Here is a 26,210-nt window from a genome sequence, read left to right on the forward strand (position 1 = left end):
CCCAAGAATGGTTAAGAGGAAAATATTGGACTATTCTGAAGTGGCTTCTATGAGCCCTGACCTAAATCCTATTGAGCATCTTTGGAAGGAGCTGAAACATGGCGTCTGGGAAAGGCAGCCTTCAAACCTGAGACAACTGGAGCAGTTTGCTCATGAGGAGGGGGCCAAAATACCTGCTGAGAGGGAACCATCATTTCTGTCCAGGCCTGTTTCATGAGTTTTATTTTATTTTTTTTAAATTCTGTTACAGCGAAAAGCAATGTCTGACTTTCATTTGTTTCTTTTCATAGAAATTTTATTTATTATTACTTTTGTCAGATTCATTGTGGGTTTTTCTTTCATTAAATGAGGGCTACCAACAATTTTGTCCATGTGTGTAGAGAGGATCCTTGAGATGGGACAACCCCTTTAAGGATGCAATTAGTTGGCGTTGGTGGAGGTGGTGGTAGTTCTTCTTTGAAGTCCAATATAACTGGATAACTGGAAAAAAAAATCAAAGCACAAGAAAGAAACAATAAACCTATTTTCATATGGAATTGGATGGAAATAATAATGACATGCTCCATTGGATACTATGTTACTACAGAGTCCATGTCATGGAGCGTCCCTAGCACAAAGGTGCAGAGACCTTGCACATGATCCTGCTATGTGCTGCGTGAGGCCTTAGGATGGGAATTATGTAGCAAAGTTACCATCTAGTCCATCGAGAATACAATATATCTAATACAATTATTGGCTATGATTTGGGACACCATAGGAGCATTGAAGGAAGCCCATTGATTCATTGGTGGCCACTAGTCTGGTTGAAGTACTAAAAATGGTGAAGAAAAAATGTATTATCTAAAATCTGTGATATTAAATGTGAACAGAGGAGCAGAGGCGTGATATAAATTGGCGATGTCTATATTGTTCAACTCTGGCTTAGAACTAGTTAAGTCCACCGAGGTCTTATAGGGGATCCATCAGAAATCTCACTGTTTCCTATGGGTAAGGGTAAGTTCTGATACATCCTGAAGTCAGATCTGGTGGTGGCTTACTCTACTCTATGCCGATGGTTCCTCATTCTATAAAGCATGAAGAAGCTACAAAGACTTTCATTCTAGTTACCTTACAAAAAGACTATATAATATTCCATATGATACGTATATTCAGCTCCATGATTGAGAATTACAAAACCCATAAATGTTAGAACTTTTTTTCCCCATGAAAAAATAAAGTCAAGCACAAGCTGGTAGTGAAATAGAAGTTATTTGTTCAAGCAAAGGCATTGTCTTCACTCTTCTCCACAGTCAATGAACTTCCGCAGGATCAGAATTGCAATGCGATATCGTTCCTCTTACAATAAATACGGTACATTTACCTTTCTCACAGGTCAGATCATGTAACTAAACTTTTTGTTCCAAAAAAAGTTCAGGGAATGCCCATGAAAATGGCTGGCCTTGGTGGATCCATAGTAGTGGTAAAATCCTTGGCAAGATTAGAACATAGAGACGCTCAGAGTGGTCATTTCCAGTTCATACCTGGGTACTAAGAGCATGAAGCCCTCTAGAAAGACTAGGGGTGCCCCCCATCACAAGAAGGGGTCCAGCTTCTGCATAGTGAGTTGGAGTGTATGAATCCCTCTCTCTTCCATTGCACATGGTATCTGCGGTCCGTATGATATATGGAGAGCCATATGGAGAGTAGGCTGGAGCTGTGTATGGAGGGAAGACTCCATCAAGGTGGGATGAAGAGCAGTCATGGCAAGGGAAGTGTGAGTGAGGCCGGTGACCAGAATCCTCCTCTGCCTCCCCATTCAGGTCGTCTTTCTTACAACAGTAATACTGTATAGGATATAGGCAAAATGAGGAGAGTCAGTCATTGGCCAGTAGTGTTACAATAGTGTGTGTAGTCCTATTATATCATATTATACAGTCCTAATAATGATACAAGACATTACATGGATATGATATTGAATTGATCACCAATCCTTAGGATAGGTTATCAATATCAAATTATTGGGGGCTCCAACATCCCAAATCCCCAAAGATCAGCTGATTAAATGGGCTGCAGTGTTTGCCCAAGTATTGTGGCCTCCACATTGTATTGTGGCTGTGCTTAGTATTGCAGCTCAGTCCTATTCATTTGAATGGGACTAAACTGCAGCTAGTTCATGGATGTGATGTCACTGACCTGAGAAGAGGAACTGGAGCTGACCCAATCACTGCAAGCTCTTCAAAGATCTGATCGGCAGGGGTCAAACTTTACTGATTTAATATTGATGGTCTATTCTAAGGATAGGTCACCAATACCATAGTCCAAGAAAGTCCCTTTAAAAGGGTAATGCCATGACACGTATTTATACACTATCCATAGGATAGATGATAAATACCTGATCAGTAGGGATATGACTGCTGAGACCCCATTATCTTGAGAACAGGGGATGTTTTCCCTTCATTGTGCATTTTGGCTTAATGTCGGGGTGTCAGGTGGTGGACAACGTTTGCATTCACTTCAGTGGGAGTGCTAGAGATAGCTGAAGTACAGCACTTGTCTATATCTGGTACTCCGAGGATGTGTCCTGTCCAGTACAGGCATGCATATATTCAGCCAGTGGCTGCAGTCAGACTGAATGGACGATGGGGGTAACAGACCCTGTTCTCAGGATCTGTTGGGGTCTTAGCAGTCAGACCCCCAATCTATAGGTATGTATCATCTATCCTACAGATAGAGAATAACTGCTTTTCATGTCATAACCCCTTTAATAATAGACATCATCTAGTACACAGGTCATGCTCTCACCTGAAGCCTGCAGTAGCAAAGCACTCCAATAATGCATAGAAGTATCACAGTCGCTAGGATTCCTCCTGTGATCACAACAGTTCCTGCTGTCATCCGAACAATCCCCCATCAAACCTAAATGTAAAAAAAATGAGTCTTCAATAACACTATACGGACAGTATCTATAAAGTTCTGGCTGGTAGCAGAAAACAACAGAGCAGCGGTATCAGCAGTATGTCTTTTCGGAATTAGTGGTACAACATTAATGCAAAACTACCGGCAAAAAGGATAATTTCATGTAATGGACAAATTTGCAGCTGCACAGCAGGGGGTGGGAAGACAATTTATATAGCTGTTCTTTGATATAGTAATTTACATGCCGAGCAGTCAGAGAGGGCGCGTTGTCTCAGCATGGGTCTTCTGAGACAGAATATTACCTACTTCTGTCTGAATGGGATGCCGCAAGGGCAATGGTTTGTGCTCAGTGGGTGAAAAACTATAGAAAGCGGTGAGAACAGAATAAAGCAGAAAAAGGTATTCAAAGGAAAGATGAAAATAAAAAAAAAGATGAAAATAAGTAAATCTTTGATAAGCATAAAATATAAGTTATTGCTTTAAAAAATAAAAATTATACCCCAGCCATGCTATAAGCTGTCTATATTAAACTCTATAAGATGTTATCTATGATCATTGCATTGTAACACTCTGATAATGTGGGATATGCAAGCTTTCTATAGCATAGAGGCAATCACATCATCAATGTTAGAGCTACTGTTCAGTCACAAGCTCAGAAATGATAAGTCAGTATCTACAAGGGTTGATCATTTGCTGTTTATTTTTCAGTCACTTTTAGCTCCGATCCTCTAGGGCGGAGCTGTAATCTGTGACTACAGTGCCTATAGGGAGTCTGGAGTACTCTGAGACACACCCCCTATCACATGATTGGTTGAGGCTGCTGCTCTGTCCCTCCCCTGCAGTTCCTGGCTTCTGTGCATAAACACAATCTATCACCAGCTCATCAGGAAGCCAGAACCGGAAGGATTTATGGAGCCTGGATTTTGGTTCCATTAGGACAACGTGATTATAATGTGCAGATTTCTGAAGGACTGGTGAAAAAAAAAGAAGATTATCAAGGTAATAGTAACACAAAGACTAAGGGGAAAGATCTTGGGTAAGAGAACCTGGAAGGGTTACTTTAAATGCTTCAGTCTTTCTTTGTTCTGATTGGTTGCTTGTTATGATATGTTGAGACCACCCAATAGTAGTAAGAAGCACACTAGATATATTTACTTCCCATACATATATTATGTTTTGATTCTAAAAAACAAATTCTGAGTTATAGATCAGAAAATATGAAGTTAGCATCCGAAAGGCAACAGAATCTTTTCCTTGAAAGTTAGGCTGATTTGGGAATGGGTACATGGTTGATACACGCATGCTTATCTAAGACACAAAGAGACTGCAGTTAAAGGGGTTTTCCAGGCAAAAAATAATTTTTTGAAAAAAAGTCTATTAGTACTATTAATGGGTTAACAAGTGCAACCAAATACCATTAGCAGTGTTTTGCGTAATTTCTGGGTTTATATGTGAACTCCTGGCATCTTCTGCATTTGTTTACATGGTAGCTTCCTGTTCTGTTTTCCTACAACTACCATGATGCCTTGGGCCACACCGAGCTGACTCACACCACCTCACTCTCTAACACGCCCTCCCTTTCCTAACTAACTCAACCCCCCACCCCATCATTCTTACCTATATTCTGGACAGGACCTTCAGGGCACGGGATGTCACTTCCTAAGGTGCATGCCGGTATTTTATTGCGCACACACAGGCAGTTGGCAGACATCAAGAATAGGAGGTGCTGGCTGCCCAGAAGAAGTGCTGTCTCGTGCCCAGCAGGTCTGGACCGGAAGCAGGTAAGTATGATGAGGTGGTGGGGATTGGATGGATTAGTATAGATTCCGTTCTGTTTACCCCCTTCCGGAAATAGAACATCACCGGAAAATCCAAAAATGGGCCTGGAGCTGCACTTAGATGGCTGAAATACAGATGATGTCAGTAAGACTATCAAGAGGTGGTCTGTTGGGCAACTGCGCCGGTAGAAGAATTACTTCTCATATACATGATTTATGTTGGATAGTTCAAACACATCCTGCATAGTGTCCCTCTAGCCATTTGGGGAAGTTCATGCTCTAGAATGCATTAAGGAGCAGTCTCTGTAATTTTGTTTAAATGTCCATTAAGGATCATTGAGTCACAATAGATTAGAGGAGATTAAAAGGGTGAGGATGAGTCACTGGTATAAACACATTTTAGCCAATCAAAAGTTATGATTCATTGTAAGATTTGTACATAGCAATTACTACCATCTGTTAATGGAGACTCTCTCTCTCTCTCTCTCTCTCTCTCTCTCTCTCTCTATTCCTCCACCTCTCTCTTTAGCTTGGATGTAACAGCTGCATTGTATTGCTATATGCTGGTGGAAATATTTACTTTTTGACTATCCATCCATCCATCCATCCATCCATCCATCATCTATCTATATATCTAGACACAAAAAAAATTCCCCGCTGTCCTCAATGGCCAGGTGCGATGTCTCTATTTTACAGCATAATACACAGTTCCATTCAGGAGAGATGCTTTATTCACCCAGAGCAGCAATGTTACAGCTTCTCCATAAAACCTCCTTTCTCAACCTACAAACTTACATACTGCATAAATGAGGCTTATATCAGCACACAAAATAACAGTAATAATTATACATCATTGCAGAATTAAGAATATAGTGAAAATATCAGTGATGATGCCAGAATATACTGTACTGTACACAGTGATCTTCTTGTGTATTCATTACCCCTTTGTTATATTGTCATAGTAGGTACTATCCCTGTACTGTGACATCACTGTGTGTATTATCCCTGTACTGTGACATCACTGTGTGTATTATCCCTTTTGCTGTGACATCACTGTGTGTATTATCCCTGTACTGTGACATCACTGTGTGTATTATCCCTGTACTGTGACATCACTGTGTGTATTATCCCTGTACTGTGACATCACTGTGTGTATTATCTCTGTACTGTGACATCACTGTGTGTATTATCCCTATACTGTGACATCACTGTGTGTATTATCTCTGTACTGTGACATCACTGTGTGTATTATCTCTGTACTGTGACATCACTGTGTGTATTATCCCTGTACTGTGACATCACTGTGTGTATTATCCTTGTACTGTGACATCACTGTGTGTATTATCCCTGTACTGTGACATCACTGTGTATATTATCCCTGTACTGTGACCTCACTGTGTGTATTATCCCTGTACTGTGACATCACTATGTGTATTATCTCTGTACTGTGACATCACTGTGTTTATTATCCCTGTACTGTGACATCACTCTGTGTTTTATCCCTCTGTGTAAAGGAGACCTAAATAATTGTTCATTTTTCAACTTCTGAATGTAATGTGATGATACTAGATAGGAGCCCCACTACTTGTCTTGCTGGCCCCATGGTTTCTTATTATGCCCCTGTAGATAATAACTTGAGGTTTGCTTGCATGGTTTCTTCTCCTCGCCATGACTTGCCCTTGTACAGCATCTCCCATTCCTAGCTGACTGTCACCATCAATCATATATACAATACTCTGTTTATGTAGAAGACAAGAGGGCAACTGAGGGCCTGAGGGGGCAGTATTGTTCTGGATATTTCTGGGGCTGCTCTAGCGCATTTCAGGACTGGCAGATTTTGCAACTTTTCTTCTAAGAAGTTCCGAATTTATCAGCAGCTATGAATATGCCTCGGACGACATCCTCTAAGACAGAACAATTGCAATTCCGTCCCTCTGCACATTCGCACTGCTATCATCTTCTTCTTGCTCAGCTCAACCCATTAATGTGACTTTTTGCCACAAATACAGTCTTGAATTAGCAAGTATTTTTTTCCATGCAAATATATTCCGCCTCCATTTGTTCAGTGGTTTAGTCGCACTCCATATTTTGTGTGCTTACATTATTTTATGAAGTCACTACAAGCTTGTCTAAGGAAGAGCATGAATTCCTTGCTGGCCTTAAATATGTTAGTGTAATAAACAGTGTAATTGCATTGTAGTGTAATAGAGATCTATGGGAGTTGTTACAGAAGTGACTCATACCACAAATACTGGAGGTCAGGGTAGAGCAGATGGGCTGAAACTCCTAGGATGCAGAAGAAGAACAGGCAGTGTCTTGGGTCACGGAAATCCTCTTCTCAATTCAATAGATGTCCAGGAGTGTTCTATAAATCAATATACAAAGCGTAAGGGTTGTGCTAGGACATATGACAAATGCATCTCAGCTACGTTCTATATAGTGAATGGACATTTAGGTATAAATTGAGATATCTGATGTCCTTGCAGAAGATAAACAACACAATAATGCTCCTGTTATAAGACAAGGTCTGTTTTCTACACAGTGCACAGAGCTGGAAGCAGTTGGCTCTGTGACAAGTATAGTGGCATCAGTACTATGGCTTTGTTCCATTGAAGTCAATGGGAGATGTGCTGTAGTATAGACATCCAGCTGCTATATAAGGCATAGAGCTATTGGATTCTGGCTCTGTGTACTGTATAGTACTCAGACTGGATGTATTCCAAACTAGCTGATTCATCAGTCCCCCACTGATCCTATGGAAATGCCATAAAAAAAAAAATTCCAGGATACATTTAGCTTCCAATATATATTCAATACCTGTGAAATGTTTGTCTGGTAACAGCTTTTCCTGGCTGCTCTCTTACATACTTGCATGCTTGTCTTGGCCGAGTATGTATTTGTATTTAACCAGTAAAGGCGAATGAGCGAATGCCAGACACCTCCAAAGGGGCACAGTATTGGGCATGTTGTAATCCAATACTCAAGATCTTTCTTTGTAAAGACAGTTGTCATTAGGAAAGAGTTTGAAGATCTCCATACAACTTAGATAGCCAGTTATGTGGCTGTTTATCTGCTCATTCAGGCCTTCTGTGATACTCGGGATATTTTCATTGCCTATATAATACCAACATATCCCAACAAATAACATTGAGAACACATATTCATCAGTATCTGACAAAGGGTTCAAGACGGTGTGGGGAAGGTAGCTCGGTAGAAGCAGTGGTACGGACCCAACCAGTCAGAGATGGGGACACAAATCTCGTAGCAAACAAACGGTTTATTTAAGAAAAATAGCAAAATAAACCTTTCCGTCTGGCACAAAAATGAGCAAAATAAAATACAGCCTTAACTTCAGGCAAAATAATGTCAAACCAAAATCCTGCTCGTCTGAGCACTAACTAAACTGAAAATACTAACTGTACATGTGGCCTACTATCAGCCACACAAAATCAACCAAAAACCACTTTACCTTACAAAAGGCTCTCAGTGTCAGGACAGACCAAGGCACTTCCTCTCCTCCCAGGATCTGCCCTGAAGTCTTTTATGGGCCAGTAATGAGCCTGAGGACCCAGACCTGGGGATGAGGCCTATTCTAGACCCGCCCTGGACCACACATAAGTCAGGAACCTCGGGCTGATATAGCGGGACTCCAGCACTTTGCCTTTCACAACAGATAAGGCAATGGATTGGGTAAAATACTTCTGTTATCTTGAGCTACAAGTTTCAATGCAAGCGATGGGAATATGGGAATAGTCCTTTAACTGCTGCAATTGCGAGAGATGCCAGCTGCGATTTCAGGTATTGTATAAGTATATGAATAGTATTATAATGGCCCGCACCCTCCCTGCCCACCCTACGCCCTCCTATTTACCAATTGGCAAGCATGGCAGAAAAATTCAGACTAGAGGAACCATTTTTATCACATAACTCTGCATGCCAGAAATGATCATTTCTATGTCATAAAACTGGCAGGTAGACAATAGGAAATGGAGGCCACAGCTGCAAGTTTACATATCGGTATGTTTTAGGAGTGTTGGAGACATTTAGAGTACATGGTTGAAACCCACAAAAACTTGGGGAAATCAATGATCATACAAACTTCATGCAGATGTTGTCCTTGGGTGACAATTGTTTCATTACTTGTCTCCCGTGTCTGTTGTGATGTGAAGCCTGGAGATGTAAATGATGTTAAAATGTACAGAAGGGAGTCTGATCGATGGGTCACCCAGGGATAAGGAGAAGAGGTACCAAAAGTCCCTCTAAAATCTCCTATTGAATGGAACAACAGTACAATTGCATGAGCGGATCTCTATTCACTTCAATGGGGCTGTGTGCACTGCTAGATATTACAGCCCTGGCCGACATACAGTAAGGAGGCTTTAGGGAGACTTTTGGCGCCCCGTTTTCCCGATCACTTCGTTTGACTTGTATTACTTATGTAAACTGACAAAAAACTAAAACAGAAACAGTAGCAATACAGAATAGACTAGAATGCAAAAGTCTGCAATACAAATGCCTTACACTTAAGACGCACTTGTCTGCAGACAGATTTTACAGAATACATCAATAATATATGGAAAAATAGCTAACACTCCTTGGATTAAATTGAAAAATCCAGCTTTATTAAATTCATGACTTCAGCACACAATGACAAAAAACGCCTCTGATGCAGTTCTGGCCGACAGGGGACCCTGATTCATAGCTATGAGTAAGGGCCTCTAGTTGGCCAAAAATGTGTCAGAGACGTGAATTTGTCTTCTTGTGCTGAAGCCATGCATTCTTTTGTCTATGTAATGGAGGGATCCCTGAGCCATGCACCGGGCGGGTGAACTGGTAGGCTATATTTTTGGACTATTAATCCATATCCATACACTCTTCTGTACCACACACTTGATACCCATCATACATCTTGCAATGAAATATTTAGGGGAAGATTTATGAAGTCTGGCGGGTTTATATCTCCTGCGCCAGTGAGGCCATCAGGAAGCGCGCCAGCACTGAAGTCTATGCCAGCTCATAGATAGTATAGATTTCTAGTGTCATATATGGCAGATTTCTGGCATAAAAGATGATTAATCTGGAGGGGACCAATGGCCGCAACCCCAGAACATCCTCATCATGCTCCCTTTGCGGATAGTGTTGAGCACCAGTTATGACAAATTGTCTTGCAAATCCAAGGATTGTGACTTTTTTACACCGGAAAATATTTAATAAAAATAAAAAATATATAAATATTATATATATTATTCCTCATTTTCTCCAAATCTCCAAAGAATAAATCCCTGGATCGAAGATGTCAAAGACCCATCTCCAGAAATCTAGTAATAGTCACAGTTACATCTCAATGCAATAGACAATGCATAAAGTCATCATGGGCCTGGTCACACTAGAAAATGTGCAAACTGATGTCACAAAATAGGAATTACAAACCAAGTGATGTCATAGTTCACAGTGAAGTTATGAGTTATTGCATACAGTGATGTCATAGCATTGGAGTAATGTCACATATCAATGGTGGAGGTAATAACTAAAGATCTTAGTGATGTCACAGCAAAGGGATAATATATAGATAATGCAAACAGTGATGTCATAGGACAGAGGTAATAAATACAGCTATGTCACAGTATAAGGATAATAGATGCAGTGATGTCACAACATGGGGTAACATTTTTGGCTCTCTGTGGCTGTCCAGCCCTTCTCCTGCCCCAGGGTTCGGATATAGCTGCAATCTATACGACCCCTATAGTTGTGCCTGTACCATCCACATTGGTAAAATCTGGTCACACTCACAACCAGAGCTGTTTGGTTTCTCCTGCTTGACCTTCCTACCGGCACGATCTACCCCAGGTACTATATACGTAGAAGTACACATGGCTACACATGTTTTCTGCTTTGGTAAAGAGAGTCCATTTAGTATATGAGGATTTGTCATTGGTGGAGCAAAAAATCACTGGGGCAGAAAATCCTGAAAAGTCTGTTAGCTCCATTTACTGTGGCTAGGACGAGAATATCTTTCGCTAACGTGTCTACTCAAGAGGCACGAGAGAACAGGACGACTGCATTTACGAGATCCTCACCCATATAGATACATGAGCTAACTATTCTCTATCAGTCTGTTGGGATTATAGGGATGACTGCTGCCCACTTGGCAGAAAAATTGAGAATAATTTATAGTGGAAGAATGGTTGGCCATTTTACGTATTACATTTTATGTAACATCTAACATCTAATCCGCTTATCAGTTATCACAACCATCCCCCTCTCCCCCAAACAAAACCACTTCCCCAATATTAACCCTACCCATAGAACTAAGGCAAACAAATTCCTTTGGTTTGATATTGGCACCGACGCTATTATACCCAAGATCCTGATAAGGATTTCTATCCAAATGGATCACCTTGTCTAAAGGATTTACAAAGTCTTGAGAGTTTATACCGTGTCGTATAAGAAGATTGGTGTATTATTATTCGAGTTTTCCCCGTGTCAATGGCTATACTGTACAATGCAATATCGTCATAAATGCTGAAGGGCAATCTCAGCTCTTGTACGTCTTCACATAAAGATATACTACATATCAGTGCCCCAATTTATACCGCTCTACAAATCCCAGTGCGGATGTAAAAAATGTAAGGCTTATGGTAGTGTAGCGTGGAAAATGAACTATGATGTTTTTGAAAGCTTGGCAAGAAATTCTTAAATGTTTGCTCGGTCTCTAGTGAGCTCTGAGCAGGGCAAGTTGAAGGGAAAGCTTCGGAGAGCAGTCAGGCACATGATAGGAAGTGAAAGGTACAAATGCTAGCGGTCCTGTAACATCAATCAAGAGCATATCTTGTGTCTGGGGACTTGTATCAGCAGTTAGTGGGAAAGGAGTGATATCGGCTCAAAGAGGTCAAGATCACCCAATATGAACGCTCGTAGAACGGAGCTCCGTATCCAGCACTCCGGGGTCAGTAATATGGAATTCTCTCTATGTAACTTCTTATCTTTGAGTTACATTTTTAACTTTGGCGCATTGTTTTTCAGAGATCAGTATTAGATCTGTAAGGTGGTAGAAGGCATCACACTCCAAAGGATGGCGAATGGTTTGGTCCACACCCAGGATTGGTCTGTTTGACGGTTGTGCATATCTACCAGGGCTCTGTGCATCTTATTGTGCATTATAAGATGTGTATTTCACTGAATGTGATGATGAGTTCTGGTACTATATAATGTTACACTGTCACTTCAATGGTCTACATGGGACAAACCTAGTTGGCTTGTTGGCTGTGCATTGGGTAGTGTCCCTTTGCCACCACTTGACATGTATTCGTCATGCATTGTGGTGTAACACCTTTTAGGCATGTTAAGCTAGAAGATATAAGGGGGAGGTTTTCCTGCGCTGTTGGGTCTTCCATCCGGAAGGCGTTCTGTTTGTGTGCTGCAATTTTAGAGCCTATTGTTTCTGAAGACCAGCGTCCTGAATCTGGTGTTTGCCTGAGAACTGGTTACTATGAGTGTTGAGTGCAAATCCCTGGGCATACAATCGCTGTGTATGCAGCAAGACCGCTGTTCTCACGCCAGGAGAAATGTTCTGTTCCCATCATGTGGATTGCTGATCCTGGCAGTTTCTTACTGCTGAGCAACTGATGTTAACCTGTGTTGTGCTGAACATCATCTACATCAATAAGCACAATGTCCCTACAGTGTATTTCATGACTAGCAGGGCCGATTCTGGCTTTTCTGCTGCCTGAGGTGTAAACTGAAATGACATCCCCCGATTATAGAAACTCCAGAAGAAGGGTGGTGGTCCCTGTGCAGGTGTAACATCAAAAAACCCATACTCATCTGACCCTACTCCAATGTCCGCCACCTAAGCCCATTCGGTCATGCACCATGTCCCCGGAAGCCCTGCACTACGTGTTGGCAGCCATCAGGGCGCCAATAACAGATGAGAGATGTTTTGTTTTTATGTTAGTCCTTACTCTGCTCCCTATAAGTTCAATTCCTGAAAAATCTTTGAAGAATAATGTCCCATAGTGTCCCCTCCACACAGTATAATGATCCACAGTAGCTCCTTCACATAGTATAATGTCCCATAGTGGCCTTCATACAGTATAATGTCCCATAGTGGCCTTCACATAGTATAATGTCCCATAGTGGCCTTCATACAGTATAATGTCCCATAGTGGCCTTCTCATAGTATAATGTCCCATAGTGGCCTTCATACAGTATAATGTCCCATAGTGGCCTTCACATAGTATAATGTCCCATAGTGGCCTTCATACAGTATAATGTCCCATAGTGGCCTTCACATAGTATAATGTCCCATAGTGACCCTCCTGCAGATCCCTGCCCCCCTGCAAAAGGTAAAGTATAAATCTAAACTACTGATACTGGTTAAATAAGACATGCTTGCACCATGTGCTAGATATCCATGATGGATTGTGTATTTTCTGCATTTTTTTGTGCATTTCAGTGAGACAGATCATTATTTTGCTGATACATGTATTTGTATTTTCATACAAAGCTAAAGTAAGACCAGACCTGGGGTGCCGGCCCTAAGGGGGGCCACCATGACAGGACCCTGACAGTGTGGCATAGCTTGTTAATGGAGGGAAAGGTAAGTGGTGGGGGTTGTCATGGGGAGGAGATTTAAGCCTCAGACTATCCTTCCCGCAGTCATTCGCCTATGGAATGAGCCGAGACCTTGCCCGCCTGCCCTAGTTTTTATTGTTTGATGGTGTGAGATTTCATTGTCGCAGCAGTGTTGGCGGGATGGGAAGTCCTTGGAGTTGGTTGAAATTCCAAGTGTGGGGAAACATTGTGGTCAGATTTCCCTATGATTAACTGTAGTTTTGGTCTGGATGGTTTTTGGGCGCTTCTGCTGAGCGGTGTCCCAGGGAGTGGTTTATATCTGCTTTATGGTGCCCCTGAGCCTGAAGTTTGCAGCTGGGGGTAATCAGTGTGGTGGAACAGATTGGTGGCCAGATTCATGTCGCTCCGTGGACTTCCCCCAGGATGCATTTTAGTGATTTAGTTTAGTTGGGGTTATTTATTTATTCATGGCCATATATTCAAGGCTATCTATTGTTTCGGTTGTTTTATATAGATATGATTAATTATATACTTATATTATGTCTAATTAATAGTCTTGACTGAGTAGTATTCGATTGAATACCTCGCCGCCATAGGAATGCGTGTAAGCGGCTGAACACCAATGGGTTAAACACATCGAATATTCGGCCACTTACACGCATTCCTATGGCGGCGAGGTATTCGATCGAATACTACTCGCTCAACACTACTAATTAATAGAGATGAGCGAACACTATTCGAAACAGCCGTTTCAAATAGCATGCTCCCATTGAAATGAATGGAAGTGGCCGGCACGCAGACTTTGCCGGCCGCCGGCCGCTTAACTCCTCGCGTGCCAGCTACGTCCATTCATTTCTGTGGGAGCGTGTTATTCGAAACGGCTGTTTCGAACAGTGTTCACTCATCTCTACTAATTGATAGTAAATGGCTGCTGTGGCCAATTAAGCCAACCCCCTGGTGTGCGGTCTTTATTCTCAGGAGAAAGGAAGGATGAGTGGTGGACGCGGGGAAGGTTGGCGACAGCAAAAGGATAAGTATGTGTACATTGGTTGCCAACATGCTCAGTGCCAATGTCATGGCATTGTATGAAATTAGAATACATGGCTAGATTCTTCCAGAAATATAAATGAAGAAAAAAAATGGGGGCATGGACCAGATAAGGAGATCCAAGGACCTCGGATATATTCAAGGATCGGTAGCTGTGGCATCCATACAAACACTCAACAGAGTTGTATCTAAGTCTACACAACCTCTAAAATTGAGAGAAATCTCACCAGTTGTTCCTTCTTTGGCCTTTCCTAACCAGTATAACTCTATGGGGAATGCCTTGTCTTTGTATTGCTCTTTGTTGGCATGGTCATATTCTGTGTTTGTATTGTAGCATGGCCTCGTGTACCCGAATGGGACAAACCACCCATGGACAAGAGTGGCATTGTTTTATGGAAGAAAGCAGCCATGATGTTCTAACCTTATACAACCTGTAGAATCAGTCAATGTCACAGTTATTAAAAAATACCACATCTTTGCATATAAGTAAGATGCACTGAATCTATACAGACAATATAAAACAGATGACAATAGTGTTACTTCCAATTTATATAAAAATATACAATATGGGCAATTAAATTGGCCAATGGGGTTGTATAAGATTGAAAAACCATGTCTACTAGCTTCCAGACACAGCGCCACACCTGCCCATAGGCAGTGACTGGTATTACAATTCATCCCTCATTCATCTCACAGAAACAATAGATTGAACCCATGGACAAGGGCAGCGCTGTGTCGAGACATATTGTGGCTATATTCACATACTGTGGCTAAAAACGGCACTGCAAAATTGAAAATGAAAATGAAATCTTTTTTTCTTGACCATTTTGTATCTGTCTGGACTTTGTTAATCTTGTAAGATCTCTTTATGCAATATCCGGTTTTCATTTGTTCCACCCAAATGGTTGTGACCAGAGACATACAATTTTGGAGGGCCTTCACGTGTTCCTCCAAATGGGTAGATGGCATATGACTGTACAGGTTTTATTTTCCAGAACGCCTGGATACAGAGGCCAGGGCAGAGTATTCACTAGTAAGACATACCAGTTAATTCAATCAGAAAAGAAGAATGAGCACCGGGAACTGACTAAGCTGATGTAAGTCGGAGTGAACTATGGACGCAATGTGTAGGATGATAAGAACATAGTCTGCGCAGTGACGTGAATTTGCAGCCTTCACGAATTCCTATACATCATAAGAGATGGGGAGAGCTATGATGTTATGTAAATCTGGCCTTGTATACTGATGTCCTGGGAATGCGAGGAATATGTATCCTACATTTCTGTAAGAAGGTTAGAATTATTCTACAGTGGAATCTCTTTGAGCTGACAACACAAATGTGCACAGAAAATTGGTCTTTTATAGGGGTGAAAAGTACAAAAAATGCAGGGTAAAGTATCTAACAGAGACAGCAAACCTGCACAGACCCCGAAACACAAATCATGATGAAAGAGGCAAAAATCAGACATATTATACTTCAGCATATTATACAGAGCCAGGTATCACATCAGTATATTATACAGGACCAGGTATCACATCAGTATATTACACAAAGCCAGGTATCACATCAGTATATTATACAGAACCAGATATCACATCAGTATATTACACAGAACCAGGTATCACATCAGTATATTACACAGAACAAGGTATCACATCAGTATATTACACAGGACCAGGTATCACATCAGTATATTACACAGAACCAGGTATTACATCAGTATATTACACAGAACCAGGTATCATATCAGTATATTACACAGAACCAGGTATTACATCAGTATATTACACAGAACCAGGTATCACATCAGTATAATACACAGAACCAGGTATCACATCAGTATAATACACAGAACAAGGTATCACATCAGTATATTACACAGGACCAGGTATCACATCAGTATATTACACAGAACAAGGTATCACATCAGTATATTACACAGGACCAGGTATCACATCAGTATATTACACAGAACCAGGTATTACATCAGTATATTACACAGAACCAGGTATCACATCAGTATAATACACAGAACCAGGTATCACATCAGTATAATTCACAGAATCAGGTATCACATCAGTATACAGGACCAGGTATCACATCAGTATATTATACGAGACCAGGTATCACATCAGTATATTATACAGAACCAGGTATCACATCAATATATTATACAGGACCAGGTATCACATTAGTATATTACACAGAACCAGGTATCACATCAGTATATTATACAGAACTAGGTATCACATCAGTATATTATACAGGACCAGGTATCACATCTGTATATTATACAGGACCAGGTATCACATCAATATATTATACAGGACCAGGTATCACATCTGTATATTACACAGGACCAGGTATCAAATTAGTATATTATACAGGACCAGCTATCACATCAGTATATTACACAGAACCAGGTATCACATCAGTATATTACACAGAACCAGATATCACATCAGTATATTACACAGAACCAGGTATCACATCAATATATTATACAGGACCAGGTATCACATCTGTATATTACACAGGACCAGGTATCACATCATTATATTACACAGGACCAGGTATCACATCAGTATATTACACAGAACCAGGTATTACATCAGTATATTACACAGAACCAGGTATCACATCAGTATAATACACAGAACCAGGTATAACATCAGTATAATTCACAGAATCAGGTATCACATCAGTATACAGGACCAGGTATCACATCAGTATATTATACAGGACCAGGTATCACATCAGTATAATACACAGAACCAGGTATCACATCAGTATACAGGACCAGGTATCACATCAGTATATTATACGAGACCAGGTATCACATCAGTATATTATACAGGACCAGGTATCACATCAATATATTACACAGGACCAGGTATCACATTAGTATATTACACAGAACCAGGTATCACATCAGTATATTATACAGAACCAGGTATCACATCAGTATATTATACAGGACCAGGTATCACATCTGTATATTATACAGGACCAGGTATCACATCAGTATATTATACAGGACCAGGTATCACATCTGTATATTACACAGGAGCAGGTATCAAATTAGTATATTATACAGGACCAGGTATCACATCAGTATATTACACAGAACCAGGTATCACATCAGTATATTACACAGAACCAGATATCACATCAGTATATTACCCAGAACCAGGTATCACATCAATATATTATACAGGACCAGGTATCACATCTGTATATTACACAGGACCAGGTATCACATCATTATATTATACAGAACCAGGTATCACATTAGTATATTACACAGAGCCAGATATCACATCAGTATATTACACAGAGCCAGGTATCACATCAGTATATTACACAGAGCAAGTTATCAAATCAGTATATTACACAGAACCAGGTATCACATCAGTAAATTATACAGAACCAGGTATCACATCAGTATATTACACAGAACCAGGTATCACATCATTATATTATACAGAACCAGGTATCACATTAGTATATTACATAGAGCCAGATATCACATCAGTATATTACACAGAGCCAGGTATCACATCAGTATATTACACAGAGCCAGGTATCAAATCAGTATATTACACAGAACCAGGTATCACATCAGTATATTATACAGAACCAGGTATCACATCAGTATATTACACAGAACCAGGTATCACATCAGTATATTACACAAAGCCAGGCATCACATCAGTATCTTACACAGAACTAGATATCACATCAGTGTATTATACAGAACCGGTTATTACATCAACATCCATTGTACTATACACACATCACTCTCACCCACACATATAACCACAGTGGGCCCCAACTCTTCCTTACTCCACTGGTGACCTGCACATTTGCTAGTTCAAGATGATTCCATCAGTATAATACACAGAACCAGGTATAACATCAGTATAATTCACAGAATCAGGTATCACATCAGTATACAGGACCAGGTATCACATCAGTATAATACACAGAACCAGGTATCACATCAGTATACAGGACCAGGTATCACATCAGTATATTATACGAGACCAGGTATCACATCAGTATATTATACAGGACCAGGTATCACATCAATATATTACACAGGACCAGGTATCACATTAGTATATTACACAGAACCAGGTATCACATCAGTATATTATACAGAATCAGGTATCACATCAGTATATTATACAGGACCAGGTATCACATCTGTATATTATACAGGACCAGGTATCACATCAGTATATTATACAGGACCAGGTATCACATCTGTATATTACACAGGAGCAGGTATCAAATTAGTATATTATACAGGACCAGGTATCACATCAGTATATTACACAGAACCAGGTATCACATCAGTATATTACACAGAACCAGGTATCACATCAGTATATTACACAGAACCAGATATCACATCAGTATATTACCCAGAACCAGGTATCACATCAATATATTATACAGGACCAGGTATCACATCTGTATATTACACAGGACCAGGTATCACATCATTATATTATACAGAACCAGGTATCACATTAGTATATTACACAGAGCCAGATATCACATCAGTATATTACACAGAGCCAGGTATCACATCAGTATATTACACAGAGCAAGGTATCAAATCAGTATATTACACAGAACCAGGTATCACATCAGTAAATTATACAGAACCAGGTATCACATCAGTATATTACACAGAACCAGGTATCACATCATTATATTATACAGAACCAGGTATCACATTAGTATATTACATAGAGCCAGATATCACATCAGTATATTACACAGAGCCAGGTATCACATCAGTATATTACACAGAGCCAGGTATCAAATCAGTATATTACACAGAACCAGGTATCACATCAGTATATTATACAGAACCAGGTATCACATCAGTATATTACACAGAACCAGGTATCACATCAGTATATTACACAAAGCCAGGCATCACATCAGTATATTACACAAAGCCAGGCATCACATCAGTATATTACACAGAACCAGATATCACATCAGTATATTATACAGAACCAGGTATCACATCAGTATATTATACAGAACCAGGTATCACATCAGTATATTACACAAAGCCAGGCATCACATCAGTATATTACACAGAGCCAGGTATCACATCAGTATATTACACAGAACCAAGTATCACATCAGTATATTATACAGGACCAGGTATCACATCAATATATTATACAGGACCAGGTATCACATCAGTATATTACACAGAACCAGGTATCACATCAATATATTACACAGGACCAGGTATCACATCAGTGTCTTATACAGAACCAGGTATCACATCAGTATATTACACAGAACCAGGTATCACATCAGTATATTACACAGAACCAGATATCACATCAGTATATTAAACAGAACCAGGTATCACATCAATATATTATACAGGACCAGGTATCACATCAGTATATTACACAGGACCAGGTATCACATCAGTATATTACACAGAACCAGGTATCACATCAGTATATTTCACAGAACCGGGTATCAAATTAGTATATTACACAGAACCAGATATCACATCAGTATATTATACAGGACCAAGTATCACATCAGTATATTACACAGAACCAGGTATCACATCAGTATATTATACAGAACCAGGTATCACATCAGTATATTACACAGAACCAGGTATCACATCAGTATATTACACAAAGCCAGGTATCACATCAGTATATTACACAGAGCCATGTATTACATCAGTATATTACACAGAACCAAGTATCACATCAGTATATTATACAGGACCAGGTATCACATCAATATATTATACAGGACCAGGTATCACATCAGTATATTACACAGAACCAGGTATCACATCAGTATATTATACAGGACCAGGTATCACATCAGTATAATACACAGAACCAGGTATCACATCAGTATAATTCACAGAATCAGGTATCACATCAGTATACAGGACCAGGTATCACATCAGTATATTATACAGGACCAGGTATCACATCAGTATAATACACAGAACCAGGTATCACATCAGTATACAGGACCAGGTATCACATCTGTATATTATACAGGACCAAGTATCACATCAGTATATTACACAGAACCAGGTATCACATCAGTATATTACACAGGACCAGGTATCACATCAGTATATTACACAGAACCAGGTATTACATCAGTATATTACACAGAACCAGGTATCACATCAGTATAATACTCAGAACCAGGTATCACATCAGTATAATTCACAGAATCAGGTATCACATCAGTATACAGGACCAGGTATCACATCAGTATATTATACAGGACCAGGTATCACATCAGTATAATACACAGAACCAGGTATCACATCAGTATACAGGACCAGGTATCACATCAGTATATTATACGAGACCAGGTATCACATCAGTATATTATACAGGACCAGGTATCACATCAATATATTATACAGGACCAGGTATCACATTAGTATATTACACAGAACCAGGTATCACATCAGTATATTATACAGAACCAGGTATCACATCAGTATATTATACAGGACCAGGTATCACATCTGTATATTATACAGGACCAGGTATCACATCAGTATATTATACAGGACCAGGTATCACATCTGTATATTACACAGGACCAGGTATCAAATTAGTATATTACACAGGATCAGGTATCACATCAGTATATTACACAGAGCCAGGTATCACATCAGTATAATACACAGAACCAGGTATCACATCAGTATACAGGACCAGGTATCACATCAGTATATTATGCAAGACCAGGTATCACATCAGTATATTATACAGGACCAGGTATCACATCAATATATTATACAGGACCTGGTATTACATTAGCATATTACACAGAACCAGGTATCACATCAGTATATTACACAGAGCCAGGTATCACATCAGTATATTACACAGAGCCAGGTATCACATCAGTATATTATACAGGACCAGGTATCACATCTGTATATTATACAGGACCAGGTATCACATCAGTATATTATACAGGACCAGGTATCACATCTGTATATTACACAGAACCAGGTATCAAATTAGTATATTACACAGGATCAGGTATCACATCAGTATATTACACAGAGCCAGGTGTCACATCAGTATATTACACAGAACCAGGTATCACATCAGTGTAATACAAAGAACCAGGTATCACATCAGTATACAGGACCAGGTATCACATCAGTATATTATACAAGACCAGGTATCACATCATTATATTATACAGGACCAGGTATCACATCAATATATTATACAGGACCAGGTATCACATCAGTATATTACACAAAGCCAGGTATCACATCAGTATATTACACATAGCCAGGTATCACATCAGTATATTACACAGAACCAGGTATCACATCAGTATATTATACAGGACCAGGTATCACATCTGTATATTATACAGGACCAGGTATCACATCAGTATATTATACAGGACCAGGTATCACATCTGTATATTACACAGAACCAGGTATCACATCAGTATATTACACAGAACCAGGTATCACATCAGTATATTACACAGAACCAGGTATCACATCAGTATAATACACAGAACCAGGTATCACATCAGTATAATTCACAGAATCAGGTATCACATCAGTATATTATACAGGACCAGGTATCACATCAGTATATTTCACAGGACTGGGTATCAAATTAGTATCTTACACAGAACTAGATATCACATCAGTGTATTATACAGAACCGGTTATTACATCAACATCCATTGTACTATACACACATCACTCTCACCCACACATATAACCACAGTGGGCCCCAACTCTTCCTTACTCCACTGGTGACCTGCACATTTGCTAGTTCAAGATGATTCCATCTTTCTTAGTCCCCAGCATGGCATATTTCTAAACCTTGGTCCCAAAATGGTTTTCCTCTCACTCTTAGTCATCAGCACAAATCCCCCTTATTCCTGGTGCCCAGTATGGTATGCTTTGGAATTGTGGTCTTCAGCATGGTTGCCCTCTTCCTAGTCTTCAGCACGATATCCCTTTAAACTGTGGTCCTCAGCATGGTTCTCCTCCTGGACCTCATCATGGCTACCCCTCTCATTCCTGGTTCCTAGCATTGCTCACTTTTGATTCCTAGACCCATACATGGTTCCCCTTTCTATTTTCCCCTTCACTGATAACCTTTCTGATGCTTGCTGACATTTCATAGGCCAATATCTGAACTTCACCTGGGATCACCCCATGAATGCCCATTTAGGTATGGGTATACATAAAACTTGTCTAGTTTGTAATCTAGTTCTGAGATCATCCTGGCAAAATGGAGACTGTAGTATATGATATGCTCAGCACCTCAGTGGCAGATTGCAGTCCCCACTGGTCAACAGTTACCCAGAATAATTTTATCTGGTTGACCCAAGGAACGTCAGTCCGACGACACTGGGCCTACTTATAGAGAGGTCGCTTTCATAGAGTATACTGGAGAAGAATCAGTCACTGAAGAAATTGATTTTTAAGAGTCTTTTCCATGGAGTGGCCTCTTGGAGAGGTTCCACTATATACTATATACACTTTAGAGGATGAGGCCAGGTAAAGACTAAACACACAAATGCACAAACTCACAAATGGCATAACAGGACATAGATCTGATGTGTATATAAATGGTTGGATAATTCGGTAACACTATGATGATATATTACAGCCCCATGATACCCTGTCCCCACTAGCCCAGTAACAGAATCTTAGCCTCCTTTCTGTAGGATCACGGACATAAACACCTTAAAGGCTAATATTGGATTAATGGGAAAAGGGCCATAGTTAAAGGTGGGCCACATCTCCCTACAAAATAGGTGGTATGATCCTATTTGGCTGTCCCATATTATAGGAAGTGAATGTCCACCACCGCTCTAAAAGGAATCTGAAGGAATGGATATGCAAGTATCCCACCATATTTATAGAAGCCCACATTGTTGGCCCATAGGATAGGACCAATATGTGATTGTTGAGGTCTTGTACAGAACTTGTAAATGTAGCTCCTCCCTAAAATGGGTAGATATGGGTGAACATAACAAACAATCGGCCATGTGAGTACAATCTTTCATATGGAAGTAGCTACAGCTAATGATGAATGACATATGTGCTGACCTTGCAGATTATTTGGAGATGTTTAGCCATTAGTAGATAGTGGAAATCAGCTAATGGACTAAAGACCTTAGACACACAAGAGATAAATTGTCTAAATTTCCATAGTTTGGAGTACTGGCCATCTATCTGATGCTATGTTAACGTTAACATCTGCGTCAGGGTGTTCATTGTTCTGGTCCATCAGAGGACCAGAACAATGGACACATGGACCACTAAAAGAGTGCACACCAATGGGGACCAACTAAAATGGGGCAGGTGTCCATTGTTTTAGCCTGAAATCATCAGATGAAAAAGTTGGACTTGCAACACTTTTTAGTCTAGAGATATAAACCAAGCCTTAAGTATATAAGGACTCTCCTACTTTCCCTGATATCATCTGTGAACAAATGATTGGACCTGTTGAATTTTAACACCCCGACTTTTTAGAGATGAGTCTAGTAACATCTCACAACCCTATTACTATTGAGAGAGAACACACGTAGACTGTGCCGAGCCAAGCTTGTGTGTGCCTGGGGGAATGAAGAAGAAACAGGTGATCCACCAACACCAAGGTCTATGGGCACCTTAACATCTGGTTTACCAACAATGGGATTCTCAATAATTTCCACTGGCATCTAAAGATTTAGGACTTGAGTTAAAAAACACAAATAGTGAAGTTAATTTCAGTTCATTGTAAAATCACATTCCGAACTTCGAAAAATATAGAAAAGTAACAATAAAGTAGCAATAAAGAAGGCTGAAAAAAACAAGGTGTAGCAAAGGGACCCTGCAGACTCCCACTTCCTCCTCTATGGTTTGCACACGTTTCCTTTACATGTTCCAGCTGTACTACAATGACTATACTCCCTATAATGTTACACACATTTTATCTCCTCCGTCTGCATTTCATAGATAAATCACAATTTCTTCTATTTTGTTATTTAACCATTTCTACCAAACCTCTCCTCCAGCAGCATAGCAACAAGGCGGGGATGGAGGGGGCTATAGAACGCTCTATACAGTAGTATGTGATGAGTAAATAAGGCCAGATGTGAATATTCGCTCATTGATGTCAGCCGTATATGGAAGATGGAATTAAATAATGGTGGACGAAGACACAAGTGCAATGTCGGGTGGAAAAATGAACTCACTCAGGCTCTGAGCATCCTTGGGAGATTGGTCCTCACCTGCAGATACACAATGTCTGCTGCTCCTCTTGTTGGTCGGTGCAGGCTCCTTTCCCAGCTGTATGCAGCTGCTTCCACATTCACTGAAGACAGAAACATGGGAATGTGCGCTCTCCACCCCTCCCCCAGCATTAGGATTTGTCCAATGAAGTGAAATAATATTAGAAACACTAAGAGATCGGCCCCTTCCTCTGAGCAGGGCCTTCAATCACCCTATCACAAGCACAACAACCAAGCCGATCATTAATACACAAGCCCAGGCACATATGCCAGCATTCACGTGTACAGAAACCAGACCCCTCTCCATCTATCCCACTGGTATTCACATCATTTGCCCGTCAGACAATGAGGTGAATTTTGTGTAGTGTAGTCACTTCCACATAATGAACAATGTGCCTGCGAGCTGTATCGCCACCGTGTCTGCTGTCCATGGTGCTGAATGTCCCTCAGCTAGTCCGGGATTGATACTTGTAATTGTAATTGTGTCCTAGATCCCCATCCAAGGAAAATGATGCCGGGGATTTATGTGATGAAATCATTCGCTTTCTCCCCCAAGGCGCAATGGGTGTAATAGAATGGCTCTAATGTCTTGTACTTGTTTCCAAGCAATGTAACTTACATTCTCCCGTGTAGTTTACAGTCAGCATTTCAGGCCAAAGATTAAAGTGGTGGTGGGGGAAGGGGGTGACTAGCAAGTACGTATACACCTATGGAATGGCTGGACTTATAGCACAGGATATAGACATTATTGTTACATAGTATTATAGTATTGGTATAGCTTCATCAACCATGTATTACATTATCGGTGACCTTCTATACCGTATAGTTATGTATATACAGTATTTCTATACTGTAAGGGGGGTGACTAGCAACTTCACATATACCTACGGACAGTGCTTAAATTGGGAAATAATTTTAGGGGGAACTCTGGAATACAAGGCCACCCTGACCAACTGACCGAAGACCCCCGCCCCGCATTCCTACACACACTATTATGCCCCATAGTGGCCCCTGCACACAGTATTATTCCCCATAGTGGCCCCTGCATACAGTATTATTCCCAATAGTGGCCCCTGTACACAGTATTATGTCCCATAGTGGCCCCTGCACACAGTATTATGCCCCATAGCGGCCCCTGCACACAGTATTATGTCCCATAGTGGCCCTTGCACACAGTATTATGCCCCATAGTGGCCCGTACACAAAGTATTATGTCCCATAGTGGCCCCTGCACACAGTATTATTCCCCATAGTGGCCCCTGCATACAGTATTATGCCCAATAGTGGCCCCTGTACACAGTATTATGTCCCATAGTGGCCCCTGCACACAGTATTATGCCCCATAGTGGCCCCTGCACGCAGTATTATGCCCCATAGTAGCTCCTGCACACAGTATTATGCCCCATAGTGACCCCTGCACACAGTATTATGCCCCATAGTGGCCCCTGCACACAGTATTATGCCCCATAGTGGCCCCTGCACACAATATTATGCCCCATAGTGGCCTCTGCATACAGTATTATGTCCCATAGTGGCCCCTGCACACAGTATGATGACCTATGGTGGCCCTTGCATGCAGTATTATGCCCCATAGTGGCCCCTGCACACAG

The 26,210-nt window shown here is 40.6% G+C and overlaps 1 long non-coding RNA gene across 2 annotated transcripts; it reads right to left on the minus strand.

The window, feature by feature from the left end:
* Positions 1-1,028: 1,028 nt before the first annotated feature.
* On the minus strand, positions 1,029-24,713 carry LOC142217900 (uncharacterized). Of its 2 annotated transcripts, none has more exons than XR_012717436.1 (4): positions 24,601-24,713; positions 6,917-7,038; positions 2,782-2,895; positions 1,029-1,823 (listed from the first exon to the last, which is right to left on the minus strand). It is a non-coding gene; the product is annotated as an uncharacterized LOC142217900 (long non-coding RNA). The 2 variants fall into 2 exon arrangements; XR_012717435.1 differs by having other exon boundaries at positions 24,565-24,713.
* Between the last annotated feature and the right edge of the window lie 1,497 nt (positions 24,714-26,210).

This window comes from Leptodactylus fuscus, chromosome 9 (assembly GCF_031893055.1).
Source record: "Leptodactylus fuscus isolate aLepFus1 chromosome 9, aLepFus1.hap2, whole genome shotgun sequence".
NCBI classification, from domain to species: Eukaryota; Metazoa; Chordata; class Amphibia; order Anura; family Leptodactylidae; genus Leptodactylus; species Leptodactylus fuscus.